Raw genomic sequence first — 24,416 nt, forward strand, 5'->3', positions numbered from 1 at the left:
GTCTGAATGTTATTGACTGGCGAACACCCTGCCCCTCACCCTTAGTCAGCTGGGATAGGCTCCATCTCACTAGCTACTCTAATGAGGGTAAAATATCCGGAAAATGGTTGGATGGTTGTTACTAACAATTAGCATCACCTTCCTCAGCTTCAAAACTATCATTTTCCCACTGTGGTATTTCTTCTTCAGATTCACATTATTTGTTGGCATTCTGCACCGCTCCAACTCTCGACTAAGAGAAAGTACATAACAGGTCAACATGTATATAGCCAGCGTTTACAGGACTTTTGCTCTCAAGTGAAAATCACTATCAGAGTGAGAAAAACATTCACATCCAAGTTGACATTTGCAACCTTTTGAAAAAGTAGCAAAAACCTATTTTTGTCCAACAGGACCAGGGCGTCTTTTGAATGACAGATTAGAGCTCTCAACCAGTCTCAAAGCTCTTTCTCGTTGCACTTTTTTGGGCACAAAAATGCGGATGCTTTGCTGAAAGGCATCAATTTTGAGAATAAGCCGCCACCATGCAAGTGTAACCGATGTTCCTCCGAGCCCGTGTGTGTATGTGTGTCTGCGTGACTCCTGTTGCTATGGTTATGCCTTTCTCTGGCTCAGTCTGCAAGCGGATAAATAATGCACACTAATGCTGGCTTGGTGACAGCACTGCACCAAGCTGTTACTCACATCAGCTTTGGCTGGAAACACAAACGCAGACATAAATATGTTTGTGTGCAGGCAGCAGCATAAGGGATGTGCAGCCCCTTCATCTAGTTAACATACCTACCAGCATGAAACGCGTCATCTTTTGGGCTGATTGCATAAAATATGAAGCAAACTGCTTTGATGGTCGGGTTTGTTTCCAACAGAAGTCATTTTTCAAATGTGATTCTTTGACACAAATATATCAGTTGAATTATTTTTGATGGACTGATGTTTTTCTCCACTGTGGTGCTTCATATCATAGTTCACCCGTTCAGTAATGCCGGTCAGTCAGCGTTATGACTACAATAAAACGGGGGGAAATTAAGCATCATTGTATATCCGTTTCATTCACAAGTGCATTTCATATCCAGACAATGCCGCCACTAAGCTAATTCATGCAGGAAAGTGCTGGCTGCGTTCATCAACAGGCATTTTTTTTGCTGGGTTTAATCAATGTGGAAGCAAAGATGTGTGCAAAGACTCTGATTTCGACGCCCTCCCCCGGTGTTTTGAAAAGATGCCCTTTTGATAAAATGAAAAGGGCAGATAGATGTGAGCAGGATAAAAAAGAAAAACAACATGACAAAGGGACACATGGAGGATATAAATTCTACATATGACTGACTGGATTTAGACAAAGACCGCATTCATTATAGCTACAGTTTAAAAAGAAAGAAAAAAAAAAAAAAGGTTAACAATTGTCAATAAAAATGTGCTCATTTCGCAGTCTTCAGTCCAGACGACCATAAAGGCAATTGTAAATGAATAAATATAGTAATAAAGTAGTATAACGATGTGTAATATCCTATTGTCAAACACTTTTCTATGGGTCATAAAGCTTCCAATAAAATCATAAACAAAAAAGTAGGGGGAAAAAAGGCTCTTCAGAATAGTCTGTAATTTGTATTGTATGGTTTATGCGCAGTCAACATCTACGGAAGCATGGGACTATCAATGTGGAGTAAACATTTTTGACTTGCAAGTATGTTCAAACTTACTTGCTAGTATTTTGGAACATCCTCGCAAATATGTTCAAATGTACTCGCCAGTCAAGAATGTTTCTTCACATTAACAGTTCACTTCCACATTCGGCAGAATCGGAAAAAGCACTTCCTCCCGATTCAGGTCACAGGTTGAGCCTTATGACATGAGACGGAGAAATATTTTATGTCTGCATGTTTTTTTTGTTTGTTTGTTTTTTTACATGAGATATCTTCAAGAGCTACCTAAGATGACTATATCTTATGTTAGGCTTTGTTTGTGTTTATATATCATATACTATATGTATTGCAACCAGGTAATTAGATGGGACGTTAGTTTTTCTGACGGTCCCTAAATGCATCAGCCCTGTTATATCCGCCTCTCTTTTAGCAAGCTAATCAAGCTCATGTTAAACACCGGTGTATGCCGGGCAGTTGTCACTCGTCGGTTGACCGTCGCTAGGTAAGCAGCTTTTTTTTACTTTTTAGCCTGAATTTAGTCTTGTTCTATATTGTTGTTTGATTTTTATTAGGAAGTCACGGAGTGGTCTTGAGAAAGTTGCTCAGTTGAAGTGTCTGGTTGCGTGGATTGCTGCTACAACTAAGGTACGTACGTGTCGTACGAGCCGATTGATTGTATATTTAATACTTTGTGTACTTAATAAGTGTTGTTTTGTTGTAGCTTGTCGCTACTGTTTAGCCAACTCTCTTTCATTGATGGTTGCTAAATTAAAGCTCTCTTTTGTCTATTTTAGCTAAAATGTAAGCTAAAAGGACTTTAAAGCACTGATGCACTTTGGCTATTTGTATTTGTAGTATGTAATTTTGCTGTTTTGTTTGGTTTGGCATGAATTACTAACATTTTGATTGGATTTCAATTTACCTCAAGTTTGCTGTGTTTTGTTATACCTACATTTACCTTTAGCTAAAGTTTGCCTTTTAAACTTGTGATTCTAATAAAGTGTCTATTTTGTCATTTTTTGATTGATTTTTTTTATTGAACATACATCATAAACACACCAGAGAGACAGCAGAAAAGAAAATATTAACATAAAAGAAACATAAAATCAGTCAATAACAATCTGCATGTTCAAAAGGGAGTAGGAAGAAGTTGAAAACTTATCTAGTCCTACCCCTTATTCATTATATTTTTTAACTTATTTCATTTATAATACAATAGGTTATAGGTTTTAACCCAACCACTTAAGCACTTTATATGATGTAAATAAAGTATTGTTGCCACCACTTCTGCTTCCTTATTGTTGCTAGATCGGTTCCCACTGTAGTGGGCTTGGTTACAGTATAAATAAATATTTTTGTCAAAAGACACTAGTAACAAAATAATATTCTAGCAAGTTTTGGTTCAAACAGTGCTGTCATCAACCTGTAGTTACCATAGCAATCAGAGCACACATGAGAAGTCCACCAACCTGTTGTCTGGTTTGGTCACGTAATATTTAAGTGTGGAGGATGTTTGTTTTCCCTGAAAATAAACAAAATTGTTTGCATTTTAAGTCTCAGATAAACACTATTTATAGTGGTGCATATGGATTTACTTAGTAATATAAAAGATGCATCTTTAAAACAAAAGGGCCACACGTGATACAAAATTAATTTAGAGAGTTTATTAATCCTGATTACAATCATGACCCAGGCTGAAGGGGGAGGGAAAATCAGATTCCATTTGAAATACTAGCAAGACTTCAAGCTTGGAGAACAATATCAACCAGTTTATCGAAAAACTTTGAATAGCTCGGCACATTACGCTCCCGTCTCACTGGTGTCTGTCTGAATCGTTAAATATCCATAACAGTGTAAATTGCGCAATAGATTTTTTTTTTTTTTCATTGTGGCTGCAGTTTAGTGACTAAGGCAACCCTTAAACAGTCATCTGCCATCATATTTGTCAATTAAATAGTGGTTTGGCTGTTCTTAAATGTGAATGAACGCATCAGTTCAAAAGGTGGCACTGAGCAAAAATATCCCGTGAGAAGATCAAGAACAAAAAGGTTCAATGTCATTATAGATTTTGACTCTCGAGATCTGTTTTACATTGTCAAGGTCGGTTGGGTGCTGACTCTTCATTGTGGGCCAGCTGCTGGAAACATCTGCAGTGTGTGCATCAAACTCCACCAGAGGACATTTTGCGCTTTCAGATTTACAGCACACAAACGTGTTGCCAAATATGTACATTGTGTACATGTATGAGTATATGCATAATGTAATTGAAGGATTGACTCGTCCTAAATTTGTGATTGCATGAGATTTATCACATTATTCCATGCCTTTGTGTGCATGAACGCGTTAATTTGGCCACGCCCCAATGTGGCTGAAATATAGAACTCCATGGCACATAATCCTTTATTACATTTCAAATGGAAGCTCAAAATCATGTTTAATATGCCGGCAGCGTTTTTAACAGATGTCCTGTTGCCGAATGAGAGGAGACTCCACTCGAGGCCCTTGCACCAAAATTAGAAAGTATGCTGCGTCTGAACCATTGTCTCCCAGGTGAACAGTTGCGCGCTAATGGCCACACACAACGCGGTTCATAATCATCCCGCTTTCAATAAAACATCTTTTTCCAGCATTAGCAGCTGTGCTGTGGCATCTCTCGGGCCTTTCAAAAGAGATGTCTCAGCACCACAGAGCATCATTTCCACTTTAGACTATGGGAGGGAGCGTGCAACCAAGAACTATCCTGGAAATTGAGGCTGCACTTGTCCCATAGACATTTTAGTGCTTCTGTAACATTTGGCACATTTCTCAAGTATCAATAATTTGAGATTGGAGAACACGGAGATCTAAATGATGTATGACTTGGAGGAAACCTACAGTATACCTGTACTGCATAAAGGTTCATGTAATCTGATAGCCTTCAAATTTATGCTTGGCTGAATCCTTTCTTTCCTGTCTGCCATCCTTCCTTTTAATATCCCTCATTTAAAATCTCCTTCCACTTCCATCATGTGCCAATGGTGGCAAATTTTAATCTTTCGAACTCCTGAGTCTGATACTCTGAATTATGCTGACGCTCATAAAACCTCAAAGATCTAATTCATTATGCTGAAATTACAAATGATGGATCTGCGGATCTTTAACTTGTGATGCATCTCATGAAAAAAACATTCGGCTCCAGAATTCTTTTTGGTATTCTTTAAAACATTTGCTTCTTTTATAAAAGTCTCTATGATGCTCAGGCTCCTATTTTAGGTAGCTGAGTTTTGGACGACTCCCTCCGCCAAAGTTAACTCAGTTCAAGGTTATGCTGAACACGTGTGTAGCTCTTAGTTTTGCACATTCATAGTGCGATTTATTTATTTTTTGGGCTCAATTTAACATCCAAAAATCACTGATGGGTTAAGATTAGAATGACATATTTGAGAGAACTTGACGGCTTGAAAATTAGCTTTCTATTATGAATAGCTAAATGTCTGAAGAATGGACCACAATGATGTCAGCAAAAGAAGAACAAAAACCAAGGTTATATTCAGCGACAATGCACACAAGTCTAGCACAACTAAATTTCTATCTCACTTCTTTATTTGCAACTTCAGCAAGTCTTCACTCATTTTTTTTTTTTTTTTTTTTTTTTTTTATGTTAGGTGTCCACCAGGGATTCCAACGAAGAGACGAGGACAATAACCGGAAAATATGTTTGAGTGAGAGGAGTTTCCAGAAACTTGTTCTTCAATAACATTTTCAAGATGACATCATGTCACAAACATGTATCACAAATCAAACCGTATCTGAATTATTACTATCCCCAGAAGTCCACTTTGGGCTCAGATTTCGTAGACAGGCCCTCATGCGATTGACTTAAAAAAACGGGCTCATCTCAATTTGGAGCAGGCGCAAGTGTATTTTACCCTATTTTTAACCTTTTTGCGCATCTCTGGGCATTCCGGCGGACACAGCTGCCATGACAACAGCACATCCGACAATTTGGTGACTAAATTCTAGACTACTGCTAGACGTCTATTGTATGGTGGTGGACCATGGTTTTGGTGTCTTTGATCAAGTTGCAAGCAGACAGATTGGCACGCCGTGTACGTGTATAGTGGATGGCATAGTATTTCATTCATAAATATGACAACGTCGTGGGACAATCTCAGTCATTATTATCATTATCATCTTAAAAATACTCTGCATCAGTCCATTGTGGTAGAAAAAGGAGCTGAGCCGAAAAGTGAAAATTTAGATTTGCCCAGTCGAACTACATTCCTAGACTCACCTATGGTCATGAGCCGTGAGTCTTGAACAAAATAACAAGGTCCCGCATACAAGCGGCCGAAATGAATTTCCTTCACACAAGCTGCTTTCCACCAACAAACCCGAGATCTTTGAGTTCTGGGTAAAGGAATTTCTTGGTTGTAAAAGTTCAGCAGGGAATTTATAATTGTGTTTCCACAGTGTCTTAGAGTTCTTGGTAATTAAGTCAAATGAGTTTGACATATGAGTTTGATGATCAGCTGATGTAAAAACAACACACACCCAAATTTGACCAACCAGTCAGCCATGGTCATTGCAGCTCGCCCCCTCAAAGTTCCAAGTTGCCTGGCTCAGCAAGACCCTGCTGTTGAGATAGTACTTGGATGCCCCCTGGGGAATTTAATTACCCTGGAAATTGTTGTGAGTGGAAAAACGCGCAAACTGAATTTTACCAAGTTAAACTGAAACCCCTATAGTGTCCAGGATCTCCCTGAGAAATCGGGTGAGAAGCTCGGTCATCCGGGAGGAGATCAGAGTAAAGCTGCTGCTCCTTCATGTTGAGAGGAGCCATTTGAGGTGGTTCGAGCAATTAGGATGCCTCCTGGACACCTCCCTGGGGAGATTTTCCGGGCATGCCCCATCGGCAGGAGGAGGGACGACCCAAGACGCTTTGATCAATCCCGACATGCTTGAAAACGTATTTCGTAAGATCTGCCATGTTGTCATTTCATTTCAATTGCTTTGATGCAACACAAACAGCACAATGTTTCTCAAGTTTTTTTGAGCCACGGCACACTTTTTTTTTTTTTTTTTTTTTTTAATTGATAAATTCTCGTGGCACACCACCCATGGGGGGGACCCTAGCTAAACTAAAACAGCTATTTGACTGATTTTGCAAGGCCCACAGATGATTGTGTTCAATTGCTATAAAAGCATGGAACCTATCAAAAGAAAGATTCTCTTCTTTCATCAGGAAAAAAAAAGTATGTTTCTGTTTCCGTTTTACAGTTTCATCAGTTTTCACAAATCCATTTAAAATTGTAAGTAATTTAGCTCTTTTCTAGATGACCTTGGTTGATCTCCTTTGCTCTGCTGCCACCTGCTGGCCGTTTGTGTAACAACTACCATTTCTGCAACCGTTCTTTGCAGTTGAGCGGCTGCATCAAAGCCTTCTGTATGCTCTAGTATAAAAAAAAAAAACAAAATAAAAAAAGTCTTTGGGACACTTACAACATAAAAAAAACAACATATTTCCACGTTATTGGGAGCAAATGAGTTAATGTCACTCTTGTCAAAGTTGTCAGTTGCTAAAATGCTAAGCTAAAGTCCAAAAGGAATACATGTACGTCACGTCATGACACACTTCCCGAGGCACCTCCAAAATAAAAGTCACTACACACTTCAGCCCTCAAGACACTACCTCTAACTTTGCGCAAATTATATTTTTTAGAGTCAACGTCTTGTAAGCTTACTGATAAATGAATTGTAACACAACACATTTCAAATACAATAACGATAACGGCATTTCAAATATGGGGAGAATAATTAGTTAGATTAATCTGTTCATGAAAAAAAGAACCGAGTTAGTTTAACCGCCGTTTTTCCCATCACCGGTTATTACCAATTAGGTGGAATTGGACAATTTCCCACAGCACACCAGACAGTATCTCATGGCACACGGCACAGTGGTTGAGAAACACTGTTCTCAAAGATATACAATGCTGCACACTGCTGGCATTTTTGGCCTAGTGCGACTTGTACTCGGGAGCGACTTATAGTCCGGAAAATACAGTAGATATGCAGCAGGTAACAGGTGAGACAAAACGAGAATGGTAATGACAAACAAGGAAGCTGGTAGGCAATACTTAGACCTTCCTTCCATTGTAGCCACACCTAAATACACATAAAAAAAGGCAGAACTCAATTAGATGCGGCTTGGTCTTCTCACCAACAATGCAGGAAAATGACGACTGACGGGCAGAAAATTCTTTTAAAATGTCACTTCCAACATATACAGTACAGCACATGCACGTCTAAAATGGTAGGGGATAATGTTGCCTTCCGAATGAAATTTGAAAGCACATAAGGAGCAAAGGTCACAGACTGTCTGCACATAATGTTATGGGACTCTTGTCGTTTCCCACAGCTGATGAGAGGTTTTATTCGGCTTGTCGAGAAGGCATCATTTGCAAGACAAAAACGCATCCATTGTTGGGAGGAATCAATGCGATACCTATCAAAAGAGATGTACTATCTGTAGAATGAGGCAGATTACTTTGACTGAGATAACTCCAGATGAATAGAACAAAAAGCGTTGTGATGCAGCCAAGGAGACAGATTGTGCAGTCTGATAAGGCCAAGCGAACATCGGCTAATGTCTAATCAAGCTTATACTCAGACTCCTGCTTTCTTGCTTTTTTCCTTATCGAGACAAGTTTTCATGCTTTTCTCCAAACTGCTTCACATTCGTTCAACAATGTAAATCTATAGCTGCAAGTCATGTTTTGTTATATTTTGCTGTGCACTGAGCAGCTCCAGTGGACCAATTAAGCCTGTGTTTGCAAATTCAAGTGCACCTTCATGATGCCTAATGGAGACAAAGAGCAAAATTCCCCGACATCAGCTCCCAGTTGCAAATCCCAGTTACTAGAATAGTATTAAAAAACCCCGTCGAGATGGCAGCCATCTTCTTTCGCAGTAGAATTAAAATCATCTCATTCTGGCAAATGTTCATTTTCAGTACACACACAATATCACCTTGCATGGCAAACATCAAAGTTCGTGCAGCACCAGAGGCTCGAATTCCAAAAATGGTGTTGCGTGGGCTCACTAAGAAGAAAGATCACACAGGCAGATAACCGGTCAACCTGAACGTGCTGCTGTCAACCCACTTACAAAGCCTCTTTGGGTGGGAGACCACCACATACACAGGGCCAAACTGACAAATCATACAGTGGTAAAAAAAAAAAAAAAAACTTCAAAATCTTTGGAACTGTATTAGTTTATAATAAAGATGATAGTGTCTCTACTTTTGTCATAAACAGCGTTGCCAAAGTTAGCCAAAAAAAAGTAAGTTACTTTACTGATTACTTGCTTTAAAAATAAATGAAGTTAGATCACAATTGACTTTAATATTTACATTTAGCAGATACCGACAACGCTGCTCAACAAATGGCACCCATTCAACCCCCCCCCCCCCCCCCCCCACTTAATTGGAAATGTGCTTTTAACAGTGACGTTTAAGAGCAGTTATTTTTATTAAAGACAAAGAGCAACCTTTTTGACATCCTATTTTGCTATTTGTACGAATTGTTTCGAGAAATGCTTCCGGTTTTTCAAATTTCAATTCTGATCTGAGAAATGTAACAAAACAACTTAGAAAAACTGTAATACTTCAAACCTGTAAATTCATTGTAAAAGATGCTCAGGCCTGAAGCTTCTAAAGAAAAAGCCAAAGTCCCTATGTTCGGTAAGACAATTTCCAGACATATTTGTGACATGTCTGCAGACATTAAACCCATGGGTGGTATTTTATTTTGAAATAGCCTGGTCAGAACCATCATTAAAAAAAATAAAAATAATAATGGGGCGCTATACGACCCAGTGGTGTTATGATCTGGGGTTGGATCCCAAAAACGCAGACACAAAGACTTTAGAATCAGAATATTTTGAGCGAAGAAACAGTAAGTGGTGAAAACTGCACGAATGTCTGCAATGATGGGGCTGCAGCCAACATCAGGTACACCAAAGGCTTCGTAAGTAGAGTTAAGAAAGGAAACCCTGATGTAATTCCGCAGTTTTTTGTTTTTTTTTTGGGGGGGGGGGCGGGGTTGTTTTGTTTTTTTTAAATATATATACACCACGAGGCCCTAGAATGATGCTATGACTGTACCTAGTTTCTGTGTTGGATGATGATGTGCGCATGTAAACTCTGTAAAGTTTTGACCCATGAGAATTTGCATCTTTGCAATCTTTGTGTCTTATTGTGTGCCTTGCTGTCTCATTCTGAGGTTTTCGTGTCGCAAGGTCAGTTGCTGGAGGAACTTTGAAGTGTTTTCTGACGAATGAGAGTTCCAATTACACAATGCTGCTAGCAAGTGATGAGTGGTGTGTGAGCCTTGAATACCTGGCAGATATTTTCTGTAAGGCCAAAATGAAAAAAAAAAAATGCTTACAAGTCCAGATAAAGTAAATAGTTCAAGAGTACAACTCAAGCAACAATATCTTGAAAGTGGCAACCTTGAAATGTCCACACTCACCAAGCAATGACAAAATGGTAACACTGTTGTATGAAATAATTATTAAACATTTAAAAACTACTGCAAAGAAGATGTCATTTTATTTCTCTTCAGCCGCCAGAGAATGCCTTGATTGTGTTAGGGGTCCATATAACTCAGCATCATTTGATGAAAAGGACATGAATATGTAGTAGCAAGGAAGAACTAACTGAATCGAGACCAAATCATGGTTTAAAGCTAAGCTTGGCTAATCTACCTTTGGACGGTTTTTGCTTCGATACTGCCAAGGAGTTCCCCATCGTGAACACAAAGCTGTTTTGACATTGCTCCCATTTTCCATGACAAAATCTGTGTGCAGTGAGCTTTCCAAGCCTGACCACTGTAAAAACTAAAAACAGAGAGAGGCTGAGAGGTGCTGAGGAAGCTTCGCGTGTGTCTTTCATCGATGCCTGTCACGATGTAAGCTCTGTGTTCATCTAGACAGGCCCAGGTTTCACACTGACTGAGTAGATTATCAAAGACTTTTTCTTTGTGTTTATTTGATTCCTATTTATGACATTTTTACAAGAACAACTCCAGAGTTTCTCTTTTTTTCAATGAAAAAAAAAATGTGCATTAGCTCACAAAATTCTGAAAAACAATCTATTAACTCATTCACTCCCAACCATTTTCACTTAAGTGTTTTCCTGGATTTTGACAGATTTTTCAAGGCCCGCGAAATATTATGTTCTATTGCTATGAAAATAGGGAACATACCAAAAGAGAGATTAGAGTCTCTTCTTTTATCAGGGAAAAAAAAAGTACATTCCTATCTGTTTCCGCTGTGCAGCAATTAGCAATAGAACATAGCTAAGTTTCATCGTTTTTCACAATTCTGAATTTCACTGGAACAAACGGTTACAGTGAGACTCGTGTGAAAGCTGTACTGTGGCATCAAATCAATTATTCAGGTGTTCAGTGACTACATTTAAAGCCCGTGTCTCACTGAGCGGTGCGGGCTTGCGAGGTGCGCACACGTAGAGAGTGTTACTTTTTCGTAAGGCTTTCTTTACTGTTCCACAATGTTGCAAAGCCACTTGCCACACTCTCTCAAATCCTCTTTAAGCCATTTTTCTTGCCACAATTACATTTTGAGCATGTTTAAAATTTCTCACAGCTGATCTGCTATTCCTTATTCCTAGTGGCCATAGTGAAATACACTTTGTTTTGCAGTTCGGCCCTTTTTGGACCAGCTGTCTGGTGGGGAAATCCCTGCATGGTTCCTCCCTGCACCAGCCCAATTCTTAATGTCCCCAGATCACAACAGTTGTGTCATTCTCTAAAACATGTTAATAATTGGTTGAACCAAAATCTTCTTCAATCTCCTTCAACCAAATGACACCAAAACATAACTGAGATAATTGTTTTGGGCAATAAAGAATACAGGACTGCTGTCCGTAAACAGTTGGAGTCACTGTCTTTTAAAGGGACAGTGTAGGCCTATAGAATTTAACGGCATCTAGTGGAGAATTAATAATTCATTCAGTTTGAAAACCCACAATTAATTTCAATAATATGCAAAGGATTGTTCACCTTAGGGCGCAAATCTTTCCATAACTGCCTCTGACACTTCCTCTTTAACTCTTTGACTGCCAAAAACATTTAATAACGATCAGTAAAATCACAACTTATGCCACCATAAACGTTAAATGATGTCAAAGTGGAGCGCTGCCTGGTCAATGCGTTGTGGAATCAAAAACACTAACTATGGCCAGCAGATGGAAGCATTGTATCTCTTTTCGTGACCGATCAAAGCCTTTGTCATATCAGTTTTTTTGTTTTTGTTTTTGTTTTGTTTTTTGAAAACGTGTGGCAGTAAAAGAGTTAAAGGCCAAAGTTTGAGACCTTGGCGTGCTGATTGATTTGGATCTGACTTTCAGCAGTCATATCAAATCAATCACAGAAACAGCCCTTTACCAGTTGAAAAAAGTATCTAGATTGAAGTCATGCTCCAAGAACACCAGAAGTCAATCCGTACTTTTTATCTCCAGTGGTCTTGATTATTGTAATGATGACTGGACTTCCTCAAAAGAGCATCAAAACACTACAGCTTGGGTTTTGATCAGAACAAAAAGATCAGAACATATTACTCCAGTCCTAAGGGGTTTACACTGGCTCCCAGTCAGCTGTAGAAATTATGTGACTGGTCTATGGACCACTTCATGGCCTACGTCACGATGATGTCACGGTGTTTACTTGAGGCAAAAACAACTTGCCGCTGCAGGCAATGGAAGTGCAGCTAGAAGTAATCAACGCTGGTTGTCTGTAGAAAATGTCGTCTTGTTGTGTTTTTTGGTTGGACTGAGGCTATCATCAACAATGCTCGTGTTTGCAGCGCACACCACATGGTCCTAATGTTTGCAATGCCCCTTGCACTGTGTAGAGAAGAGGGCCAAGAAGATTTGGCCTGATAAAAATGTTGGTAAATTTCCAATTTCATATACTCTATATACCCTAAACATTCCTTGTACCGTATTTTCCGCACTATAAGGCGTACCTCATTATAAGGCACACCTTCAACGTATGACATATTTTCAAGCTTTTTCCATATATAAGGCGCATCGCATTATAAGGCGCACCTTCAATGTATGACATATTTACAAACTTTTTCCATATATAAGGTGCACCGCATTATAAGGCGCACCTTCAATGAATGACATATTTTACAAATGTTTCCATATATAAGGCGTTACAGTAGAGGCTAGGGTTACGTTATGAATCCATTAGATGGTGCTGTGCTAAAGGGAATGTCAACAAAATAGTCAGGTCAGTCAAACTTTATTAATAGATTACAAACCAGCTTTCTGACAACTCCATTCACTCCCAAAATGAATAAACAGCTGTTTTATTATTTTCTCTGAGGTAAAGTATTAGTATTAGCTAGCGATCCAAGATGGCGGGATCTTCCACGCATGCGCGACACCGATCGTGCAGGGTCACTGATAGCGTCTTGACAGCGAGACCTGTTGCGGCTCAATATTGATCCATATATAAGGCGCAGGGTCAGCTTTAGGAAAAAATTTAAGGCTTTTAGGTGCGCCTTATAGTGCGGAAAATACGGTATTTAGATAATATACCGTACATATGGAAATATGTATCTTCCAATAAGTTGTTTAATATTCTTATATCTCACCATGTTTTCATAATTTCCCAGCTTCTGGTACAATACTGGCAACAGTAGTCGTGCTAGTGTGAGTACCTGATAGCACACTGAACATTACATACTTGTGTTCGTACCCCCCGACACTTACCTGGTTAAAATTCATGCTGGTCATCACCACCGCTTTTTGGAAACGATTATTCTGGGTATAAATAGTGATTGTTTGTAGAACAAAAGTGCAGCTGGGCTTCCAAACACTTCACTGCGCTTGAGTCTGTCCCTACTCATGACAAGAGCATCCAAATCATTCATGCACGACGGGAGTTGGTGGTTATTGAGGGAGTTGAGGGTTGGCACTGTTTGCCTTTGTTGAATAAATCCGTGGGTTATGGCTGGATCGTAAAATGTACCTATTCGAGTGAATTTGCTATAATTGGAACACAGTGTGGTGGCCATGTTTGTTCTTTTCCACTTCTTTAATGTTTAGTTGCAAGAGATATTCAAATGTCAGCTCTAACAAGATGGTTGGAGAGGGAAAAAAACAAAAAAGTCCATTCTTGGCTGAGGAAAAATGTTTTGTTTTCTCCGTGTTTCAAGACAAATAAATCAAATTCAACAACTCTACTGTTGTTACATTTATGTTGCACTTTAATTCCAGTTGCCCAACATTTAGAACTGTGAAGACGTGCTGAAAAGGAAATGAATGAAGAAGTAAGACAGAATATACTGCATGTGCGTTAATAAGATGGGTGGAGGAGGAAGACTAAACCTTTTCTCTATAGTTGACGTGTCTGTGTATTAATAGGGATGTAACAATAAGGGCAATATTGATATTAAAACTGCCACAATATCGTCGTCGTCATGGTCACAATATTTAAAAGGAACACATCTGTTAAAAAAAGTCAGGTTGATTTACGTTTGTGAAGTTCTAGCACCCTCTAGTGGCTAGTTTATTAGTGCAATTTAATTTTCCTTAGGGATGTTTTGGCCTTCTATGTTTAAAATCTATGCTAATTGTCAGATGAAGGGGAACCAAATTTGCGTGAGAATCGATCGTGTGCTTGCATTAGCAAGTAAGTGCCTCAATATTGTTAATACAGATTGTAGCTGGTTTATATGCATGTTATGTACAAAAGCACAATATTGTGCTTTCGCTAGTTTGAGCTTCTTTTTTTTCTTTTCTTTTTTTCTATATTGTGACATTATTTAAATATCGCCAACCACCCCACAATATCGTGATAATTATCGTTTCGTGACCTTCATATCGTGATAATATCGTATTGTGATGTTTGGATATCATTACATCCCTATGTATTAACATATTTTAGTTGTTACCTTACCTGTTTACTTCTCTTTTCCGGGTGACTTTTGATGGTAGCAGGTGTTGTTGCAGGTGCCTGTCTTTTTCGCATAAAAAGACATCTCTGGGGAACCAAAACAGGTGGTTGATGGATGTACACTAACCCTTTAACGGCAACCATAACCTTTTTGGCACACTAACTTTAAGGCAGTGAGTTGAGGGAAGCCATGAGGGCAGTTGGTATGATATGATAATAATTATTACGTGTAATACAAAGTAATTAACATGCTTTAGGCAATTTTAACTAACACGCACTTTTAACTAACACAACCTTCGAGTAGGATTAAGTACCTGTCATAAAGTAATGAAAAAGGAACAACATTTTGGTTATTGCAACAGGGGGAAAAATGTCGCCTGTCAAATGTAAATGCTATCAACAAATAATAAAACCGTTAGGCATTAGGCAAATCGAATACGTCCTTTGCATGTTTAATCCCGACACATTATTTTAAGACTCCATTTGCCCGCCAAATGCCTGACAACTGTGCTTATGCTTCACTGTATGTATACTTTAACTCTGTTTCTCCTGCTTTTGCTCTTCTTTTCATTTCCTTTTTCCCTTTCTTGCAGTACGAACGGGTTATGTATTTTTGACGTGTCATAGGTTCGTCTTAAGTCACCGTTAGGTCTGTCAAAGATACAATCAGGCATATATAGATATATTATATCATTACATTCCTACTAGGCACTAGTTGGCGCTCTACTGCAGTGAATCAACGTCTGCATCAGAAAGGAAGTTCTTTGTTCTCAGTTTTTTGTCGTGTTAAATGAAATCTTAGCTATCAAGGGTACTGGAGGTATCTTCATTATCAGTGAATACTCAGAGTGGATATTCATACTGATATTTGTCTGGGGAAAAAAAAGTGCCATTGTGGATCCCTAATAATAAATATGCTGTTATTCATTAACTCCACATAGCATGACAAAAAAAAACGTGAAATATTTAATAAAAACAAAAAAACTTTGGATGTTTATTCATTTAAACAAATTTCATGTAAAACGACACAAAATTACTCCATAACACACATCACAACAAAATATGAATTAAAAAAAAAACAAACAAGCAAAAAATCTTGTTTAAAAAAGAGCAATGAGGTAACTTGTGCGGGCCTTATGTTTGACACCGCTTCCTTAGACCTTTGACCTATTTTTCCTGGGTGACACTACCTAATACGCCATAAATCCGCTATCAACTTAGTTCCAAGCAACATTGGGACAAACAAACCCCTCCACCAGGTTAAGGTGACGGCTCAAGGAGTAGAGTCATGACACGTAATTATAAAAGTGCATACACATCACTTAGGTCAGCAAATGGGCATTTATCTGCCCTCGTTGAAAATCTAAAGACCCTGGTGGGCAGCAAGTGTTCTTGAGAATAACCTGTCAAAACAGACATCTAATTAAAAGATTCAGAAGGTCTGCACCTCAGGTCTTGGCATTGTTCCAGTGTGTGTGCGTGTGTGTTGTGTACGTGGGTGTTCTACGAGTGAACACATGTGACTGTTCTATCTCTATTACCGCACATGTGCTTCTGTCCATTGTACTGAATCACTGTAAACGATAACGCTACCAAGCATGTAATTTCATTTTCCCTTTTCTGTGTCTCCGTTTGTGCATGTCCGCTGTATCCATTTCCACACTGGTACATCTTGTGTGTTTGGCTGTGTGCTAATTGGTCAGAGTTTGTCGGGGTGTGTGTGTGTGTGTGTCTGTGTGTGATAGATGCCTAAATAGGGCATACTGCCAGCAGTGCACCACAGTGGAACTGACCATGGCTTTTGCTGTTTCCCTTAGCTGCCTCCCTGTCACTTGTAATTAGGCCGATGGCCTGTGTGTTCTACATGTGTGTATGTGTGGATTTTCCTATCACCCATGATTAAAAAAAAAATAAAAAAAATCCCAAAAATATATAAAGATACTCCAGCCTTGGGAGATTTGTCTGGTCTGATTTACACCATGAACAAAATCAATGATGTTACGCCACTACACAAGTCACATCTTTCCAACAACATGTACATGATATATTTGTTGTTGTTGTTGTTTTATACATGACTTATTTTGGCCGCTTCTACCTTCGTGCGGGCTTTGCAAATGACAAGTTAGCAAGTTTTTTTTTGTAGAAACTAGTTTGATTGGTGAAGACTTATGAAAGATGGGCCGATGACTGTGTCTGATATTCACAACATACATTTTGGGGAAATTACCTCTTAAAATTTAAGAAGCCAAAACAGTTTCTACTCTTTTTAAGGAGGGATTTTAAACGATTGTGAAGTGCAGACCCGTCTGTAGAAAGAAATTATTGGGGTGGTAGTGGTGGGTCATTACATTTTATGGGTTGGGGCACAACCTAAATCTTCAAGCTGAATAGTGGTGTTGTGACAACTGCAAAAGTCCTCATATATATTTTCTGCCACTTAAAAGTGGCAGTTTATTCTGAAATTTAAGAGATAAATGGAAAAAGTGTGTCCTGTTTGCATGTATTCAATTCAAAAGTTTATTTGCAGCAAAACTACTCGCCACTTCTATAAACTATAAGCCGAATGAATGACACTGTGACCCAGCGCCTTCTATCTGGGATTGGCTAGCAGTTGCCTTCAATTGCTTTTTGGATTTAGGGCTGTATGATATGGACAAAATTTCTGTGCAATATTTTTGCCAGACATCTCTATTATTTGGTCTTTGCCTCAGCATGAGACTTCGCATCATTTCAGTGTTTTATGGTGCCTTCTGTAATTTTGTGTTATTTTATTGATATTTATTTTATGTACTTATTCACTTCCCTACGTCTTAATTTTTTTTAATGTTAATTTAATTTGCTTGTATACTTACCTACTCATGTTTATTATAATTAATTTTAATTTGTGTTATTTTCTTTGACTTGTCTCTAATTGAAGACTGATTTATATTCTATGTACAGCACTTTGTATGCAGCAAGTGCTTTATAATAGGGCTGGGCGATATGGTCAAAAAGATAAAATCTCAATTTTTTTTCTGTCATTCTGGAGGATTAGGATTTTAATCAAAAGTTTAAAAAAACAAAAAAAAAACATTTAAGCAAGATTTGATTTATTAAAAAATAAATCTTGTGCAAAATGTTCAGACAATAACGTACACTGATTTTGAATCAGTTTTAACGTACATTTAACATACATGGCTTTTGCAAAAAAAAAGCTACTCCCAGCTTTTGCGCAACTTAAATGTCATACATAACATGCAAAAAAAAGATACTTGTAGCTTTTGCGTAACTTAAATGCTACATAGCTTTTGCAAAAAAAGCTACTCATAGCTTTTGCTCAACTTAAATGTCACATACATAACAAAAGCAAAAAAAAAAAAGCTACTCATAGCTTTTGCTCATCTTAAATGTCCCATACATAGCTTACGCAAAAGCAAAAAAAAAAAAAAAAAAAAAAAAAAAAAGCTACTCATAGCTTTTGCATTACTTAAATGCCACAAGTAAGAAGTTCGAACAATTGTAACCAGGTATTGTAAACCACACATGCAGTATTCTACCACTTGTACACAAATACAACTTAACTCACAATTGCATTTGTATATAACAGAACTTCAAGATCAACTGCTTATAATAATCAGCTAGTTGTGCTGCTACTCTTCATTTTAACAGCTGTTTGGTGAGTTTGAGCGAGAGCCTTGTGAATGGAGAAGAGTGACAGAGGCGAACAGAGAAGAGATGTTGCTTGTGCCGCTACACCTTCATCTTGCTGTTCTTTCCTTTTTTTGGGGGGTGTAGCCATTTGTGTGTTTACAATGAAGATGGTAAGATCACCATCGAACTTCTGCTGTTAACATACTTGAGAAACGTTACAGTAGAAAAAAAAAATACAAAATGGATAAATTACCTCATCTCTATACATCCTTCACACAGCCACTACAAACAAATGTACAGTATTTCAATCCCACTCCAGGCTACCGCGAGATGACGATTTAACGATATGCGCCGGTCTTCATGGGAAATGTGGTCTTCATTCAAGGCAAAACATTACCGCTTTTGTCCATATGGCACCACCATAATCAATGAAAGCCCCAATAGCATAAAAACACATTTGAGGCCAACTTGAACACTCTTCCAACTAGGGCTGGGCAATAAATCGAATTAGTTCGATACATCGTCATTTTAAAAAATCGAATCGTTGAAAATTTGCTAAACCGTGAAATCGAATTTTGTCTTCTGGATGATTAAAAGCTGTTGTTCTTATGTTCTGTTACATCCAAATGCTTTTATGTGATGCAATTTTGTGTTAAAACTGATCTAGAATCAGTTTACGTTACTGGTGTCTGAACATTTTGCACAGGAATTATTTTTGAATAAATGAAACCTTTAAGTAAACATTTGTTGGATTTATTCGGTTAAAATCGTAATCGTCCTGAATGACTGCAAAAATTGAGATTTTTTGGGGGGGGGCCATATCGCCCAGCCCTACTTCCAAACATCAATTACCTCTGAGATCACAAATTTTATTGCTGGACGAAGAAAAAAAAAAAAGCCATTTTGAAAGTATTCCTAGAAGGTTGGAAGCCAGCTGCAAAGAGTGTGGACAACTTCACATTTTATTCAGTCTTCGCTTCTTGTAGTTGTAATGACGAATATTTCCCCCTCAAAACCACGCCAGCATTGAATGTGGCAGCCTGTTTTCCACGTTGACGTCCACATCTTCTCTCAGGCTATACGAACGGCAGGCTTTGAGTGGCAACTTGCTAACGTCAAGAATACCATTCATCAGTTTTTGGCATAATCACAACACTGTACCAGTGAGCATATAGCGGATTCATTTGAAGTTGATTTTTTTCGGCTTCCAAAGCCTTGTGAGCGCAGCAGTATGTGCTGTGTTGACACAAAAGTGTTTCTTTGCGTCAGTGCCAGTACTGGAAGAGGAATGAGCAACACGCAAATGTGACAGTGCCCTGGTGTGTTGTGTAACACGCCTGGAGAGTTTTATTGTATCTCACACTTTTTTTTTTTTTGGCACCCAATATCTTTGTTGAGCTTTCCTCTCAAAGCAGACTTTATTTTTATTTTTTATTTTATTTATTTATTTATTGCCAACCCTACACAAATACAATGAGTGACGCACAGGTATTTTCTTATTTATTTATTTATTTATTTATTTTTTACATGAACGAATCGGAACGTAAGCAAATCCGGGGCAATGACTCTTGGATGATTTTAGGAGCCATAACCTGTTATTATGAATGCGCTCCTTTGATACATATAAATACAAGTAATAAATACATACGTAGACGTTGAAGAATTTTGTAACTTGAACACTGCAAAGAGGACTTGGAACAAATTAAAACAAGACTGTTTTGGGGTGAAATTATTATTATTTTTTTGCCTAAAAATAAGGTTAATCTTAATTAGCATGTTTTGCTTGAGAAAAATAATCTCATTGTAAGAAAAAAAAATCCAAATTTTCTTAATGAGATATTGCTATTAATATTAAACTAAAATTGACTCATCTCTGGGTGGCACGGTGGGTGACTGGTGAGCACGTCCGCCTCCCAGTACTGAGAACTCGGTCCGAGTCCAGGCTTCGGCCTTCCTGGGTGGAGTTTGCATGTTTTCCCCGTGCCCGTGTGGGTCTTCTCCGGGTACTCCGATCATCTCCCACATTCCAAAGACATGCATGGCAGGTTAATTGGGCGCGCCAAATTGTCCCTGCGTGTGCTTGTGAGTGCGAGTGGTTGTTCGTCTCTATGTGCCCTGTGATTGGCTGGCAACCAGTTCAGGGTGGGTGGATGGATGAATGGATGGATGGATGGATGATGGATGACTCATCTCCCAGCAAAGGAAACAGACAGTTTCTACTGGGGTAGAAAAATCGGATGGCAGGAAGTTCAGTTGGGATGACAGAGGATATATCTCCCCGCCACTCTTAAAGTTAGCAGCTGCCACCCCTTGCCACCTTCTAAAACTGTCTATGGATACACGCTAGCGCACACACACACACACACACACAAACAGGAGTTCCCTCCCATTTTTAACCAAATCCTCTATGGACCAATTTGGTTCTCTGGCCTGGACAATGCTTCAAGGGCACGTACAAGTGTGGGGGTGCGTGTGTGCGTATGTGTGTCCTTGAACTATGACAATTATCACGGAAAAACAGAGCATGTGCTTCACAGTATGTGACAGGAACTATAGCAAAAGCTCCGCTCATTGACTTGGTCATTGTGAGCAATTTATGGTTACTATGGAAACCATGGAAGATCAAATTGTGTGCACAGTTAAAAGGTGAATTTCAGTGGAGCAGAAACTTTGGACTGTTACTTCAATAAAAGACCAATAAAATGAGCTAGCAACTTTTGACATGTAAATATGCTTGAAGCATCTGTAACCCCTCCTCTCACTTTTAACCTCATTCCGCTTTCACATAAGTGGAAGAAAAGCCACGTCCCAATAAGGACTGGGTTGCAATTCCAAATGATGCCCAAGCAATTGAGAGCTGATTTAAAAAAAAAAAAAAAAAAAAAAGAGGGGAGCAAGGTTGGGTTGTAATGCTTGGAAGGCTAAGAGATTGTGCCTTTGTAATATGAAGTGTACATATGGTTGGGGGCACAGGGGGTATACAATTCAGTGGTTTCAGTGTGAAATGTAAATGATTAAAATGTTGACACATGAAGAACCCATAAAAGGCGAGATATGGTTTTCAGAAGGATGTGGAGGTGAGAACTAGGGATGTAACGATATCCAAACGTCACGATACGATATTATCACGATATGAAGGCCACGGTACGATAATTGTCACGATATTGTGGGGGCGTTGGCAATATTTAAAAAAAGATCACAATATTGTAAAAAAAAGAGCTCATACTAAAAAAAAGCATAATATTGTGTTTTTGTGCATAACAGCAATGCATATCAACCACCTACAATCTCTAATAACAACAATGAGGCTCTTCCGTGCTAATGCAAGCACACATTGATCGCTTCACAAGCAAATTAGGCTCCTCTTCATCTGATAATTAGCATAGATTTTAAACATAGAAGGCCAAAATATCCCTAATGAAAATTAAATTGCACTAATAAACTAGCCACTAGTGGGTGCTAGAATTGCACAAATGGAAATCAACCTGACTTTTTTTTTAACAGATGTGTTCCTTTTAAATATTGTGAACATGACGACGACGATATTGTGGCAGTTTTAATATCACGATATCACGATATTGCCCTTATCGTGACATCCCTAGTGAGAACACAGGATAGGAAAAGGCTTTCATGTCTGCCTTGGTGTCGCCAATTTATCCCGTCCCGCGTTTATGACGTCATGTCCACTCATCGCTGATTGGATTTGTTCACTGTCTGTTTGGTCAAGTTTGCTCCGCCTCAGAAATGCTCTTCATATCGACTGTGCCCAGTCTCACTTGTTGGTTAAGCGATGTGTCTGGTTTCCAGGCTAGTGAATTGTTGGCATAGAGAACACAGGAGTATTCATCTTGACACTCATCACACCTGCACATTTTGCTAACTGCCATCATGGTGTCTTGGACCTCGTTAAATAATATGAGTGAGTTTTTTTTTTTTTTCTGCTTCCACTTGAATCTAAATTGGGCTTTTGAAAAAGGCTGTGAAGTTTAGAGACAAAATTGAGTCTCACTGAAAACAAACTGACATCCAAGCAACTGCTTGTCTCAATTTTCTCCCGAGTTGTTGGTGCTCACTGCATGTTTGGCAGCATGTGCGACTTTCCCCAATTGCTCATTCACGGATAAGGCTCAAAACACAACTTCCGTCTTGTATGGAAAAAAAATAAAATAAATAAATAAAATGCATCTGGCAGTGAGATATGTGACTGATGGGACATGAAATTAAAACCATTTTGGTCATGATTGACTTGGCAAGTCCTGTTCTTATTCTCCTTTCCAGTGTTATGTAAATTTGAGTGTAAGATGGGAAAGAGATGCATAAATGTTATCATTGGCAACTTTTAAACCTTATATTACGTACATTAGATTAGATTGGGGCGCTCACTATTTGAGAAGCACTGGATTAGTAGATTCCTATACAATCCTACTTTAAAAGCACACTTTTGATAGGGTACAGGTTACAGTTTTGAGGTTCAGTTCATTTGTGCAGGGTGGATTTAAATACAATGCTGTCACTTTAATTATACATTATAGTGGAATGCATGAGTGGCATGAAAGTCAACAAAAATGTTTTAAAAATCCAAATCAAAACACTAATTCATGCAGTGTATTTATTTCATTGCATACAGTCTAAAAAGAGAATTGCTGAACCAATATGAGATTACAAATTGAATTGTTAACCAACTTAAAAAAAAATGCGTTAATTGGTAACGCACAATTAAGTCTAAAGTCAATATATTAAGATTAATTAATTATGAGTTCATTAAACTTAATATATTCACCTGAATTAAGTTAATCCAAAGTGACTCCAACTTAACTCATGATTAATTAAACTTAATATGTTCACTTTGGACCAAATTAATTCAATTGTGCTATCAATTGAAGCATTTTTTTGTTTTGTTTTTTAAATTGGTCAACAATTCAATTTGTAATCTTAAATTGGTCCAACAGCACTACTCTGTGTTTTTGTATGGATGTGCTACCCGATCCTCCACCATGCTCCCAGTGGTCAACTTAAAAAAAAATATATGTGTGTATATATGTATGTATATGTATATGTATGTGTATATATATATATATATATATATATATATATATATATATATATATGTGTGTGTGTGTGTGTATATATTTATATATAGGGGTGTTAAAAAAATCGATTCGGCGATATATCGCAATACTACATCGCGCGATTCTCGAATCGATTCAATAATCGGCAGAATCGATTTTTTTTTTTTTTTTTTTTTTTTTTTTTAGGATTCACACCTTGAGCATGGAAGAATGTTATATGAACGGAACATTAAGCCTTAATATTTGATTTTAATGCTGTTCAAACATGAAACAGATTACAACCTCTATAAGACTGAAATTTCAGATAAATAAATAATACATTTTCATGTAAATCTTACACTCTACAAGCTTACTGATTAGTATTTTCTAAATTTGAATGAAAAAAAATCGCAACAATCGACTTATAAATTCGTATCGGGATTAATCGGTATCAAATCGAATCGTGACCTGTGAATCGTGATACGAATCGAATCGTCAGGTACTAGGCAATTCACCCCTAATATATATATATATATATATATAATTTAACTGGTCATAGCCCTCTGCAGAGGAATTGCTATGGTATGCTGTTTTATTCTTGATGTTATTGAAGATTTCAATATTTCCAAACCAATAAAAGTTTGGGTGGAGAAAAGCAATTGGTGAGTAGCCCTACATTTTATTCTTGGATCAGGTTGAAACACGAAAGATACAGGATTTGTAGTGCACCAAAATAACATAAAATATTGCACTGTCATTTAAATTGTCTGCTTAGTAGCTGCATTTGTGCACACCCTCTATATACAGTCTGTAATGCTTTTAGCTCGCTAACAAAGCAGAGGAGAGCGTGGGTTGACAATCGTACATCTCTGTAGCAAACCATAAATTAAGCCCCTGGGAGAGTGCAAGAACCAGGGAGGTAGTCATGAAAAGCAAGGAGAGGGCTGGAAGGGAGAGAGGCAGCCCTGCAGATTGAACCTCCTTTCCTCTCCTTCTCCTCTATTGCCAATACGAAGACGGCTTTCATTATGCACCATTTTTTTTACATTTATTTATTTTTTGTCCGATTGGATACGTATTACATCAGCAAATGTGGATACCATGGACTCCTTGGCTGGAAAAAAAGCTCA

At 38.2% G+C, this 24,416-nt stretch overlaps 1 long non-coding RNA gene across 1 annotated transcript; it reads left to right on the plus strand.

Annotated features, from left to right (window-relative positions):
- The first annotated feature begins 2,087 nt into the window (after nt 1–2,087).
- Nucleotides 2,088–5,347, plus strand: LOC144014928 (uncharacterized). Its single transcript, XR_013282648.1, has 3 exons — nt 2,088–2,145; nt 2,216–2,288; nt 5,288–5,347. It is a non-coding gene; the product is annotated as an uncharacterized LOC144014928 (long non-coding RNA).
- The last annotated feature ends 19,069 nt before the right edge of the window (nt 5,348–24,416 follow it).

The sequence above is a fragment of the Festucalex cinctus genome, chromosome 2 (genome assembly GCF_051991245.1).
Source record: "Festucalex cinctus isolate MCC-2025b chromosome 2, RoL_Fcin_1.0, whole genome shotgun sequence".
NCBI classification, from domain to species: domain Eukaryota; kingdom Metazoa; phylum Chordata; class Actinopteri; order Syngnathiformes; family Syngnathidae; genus Festucalex; species Festucalex cinctus.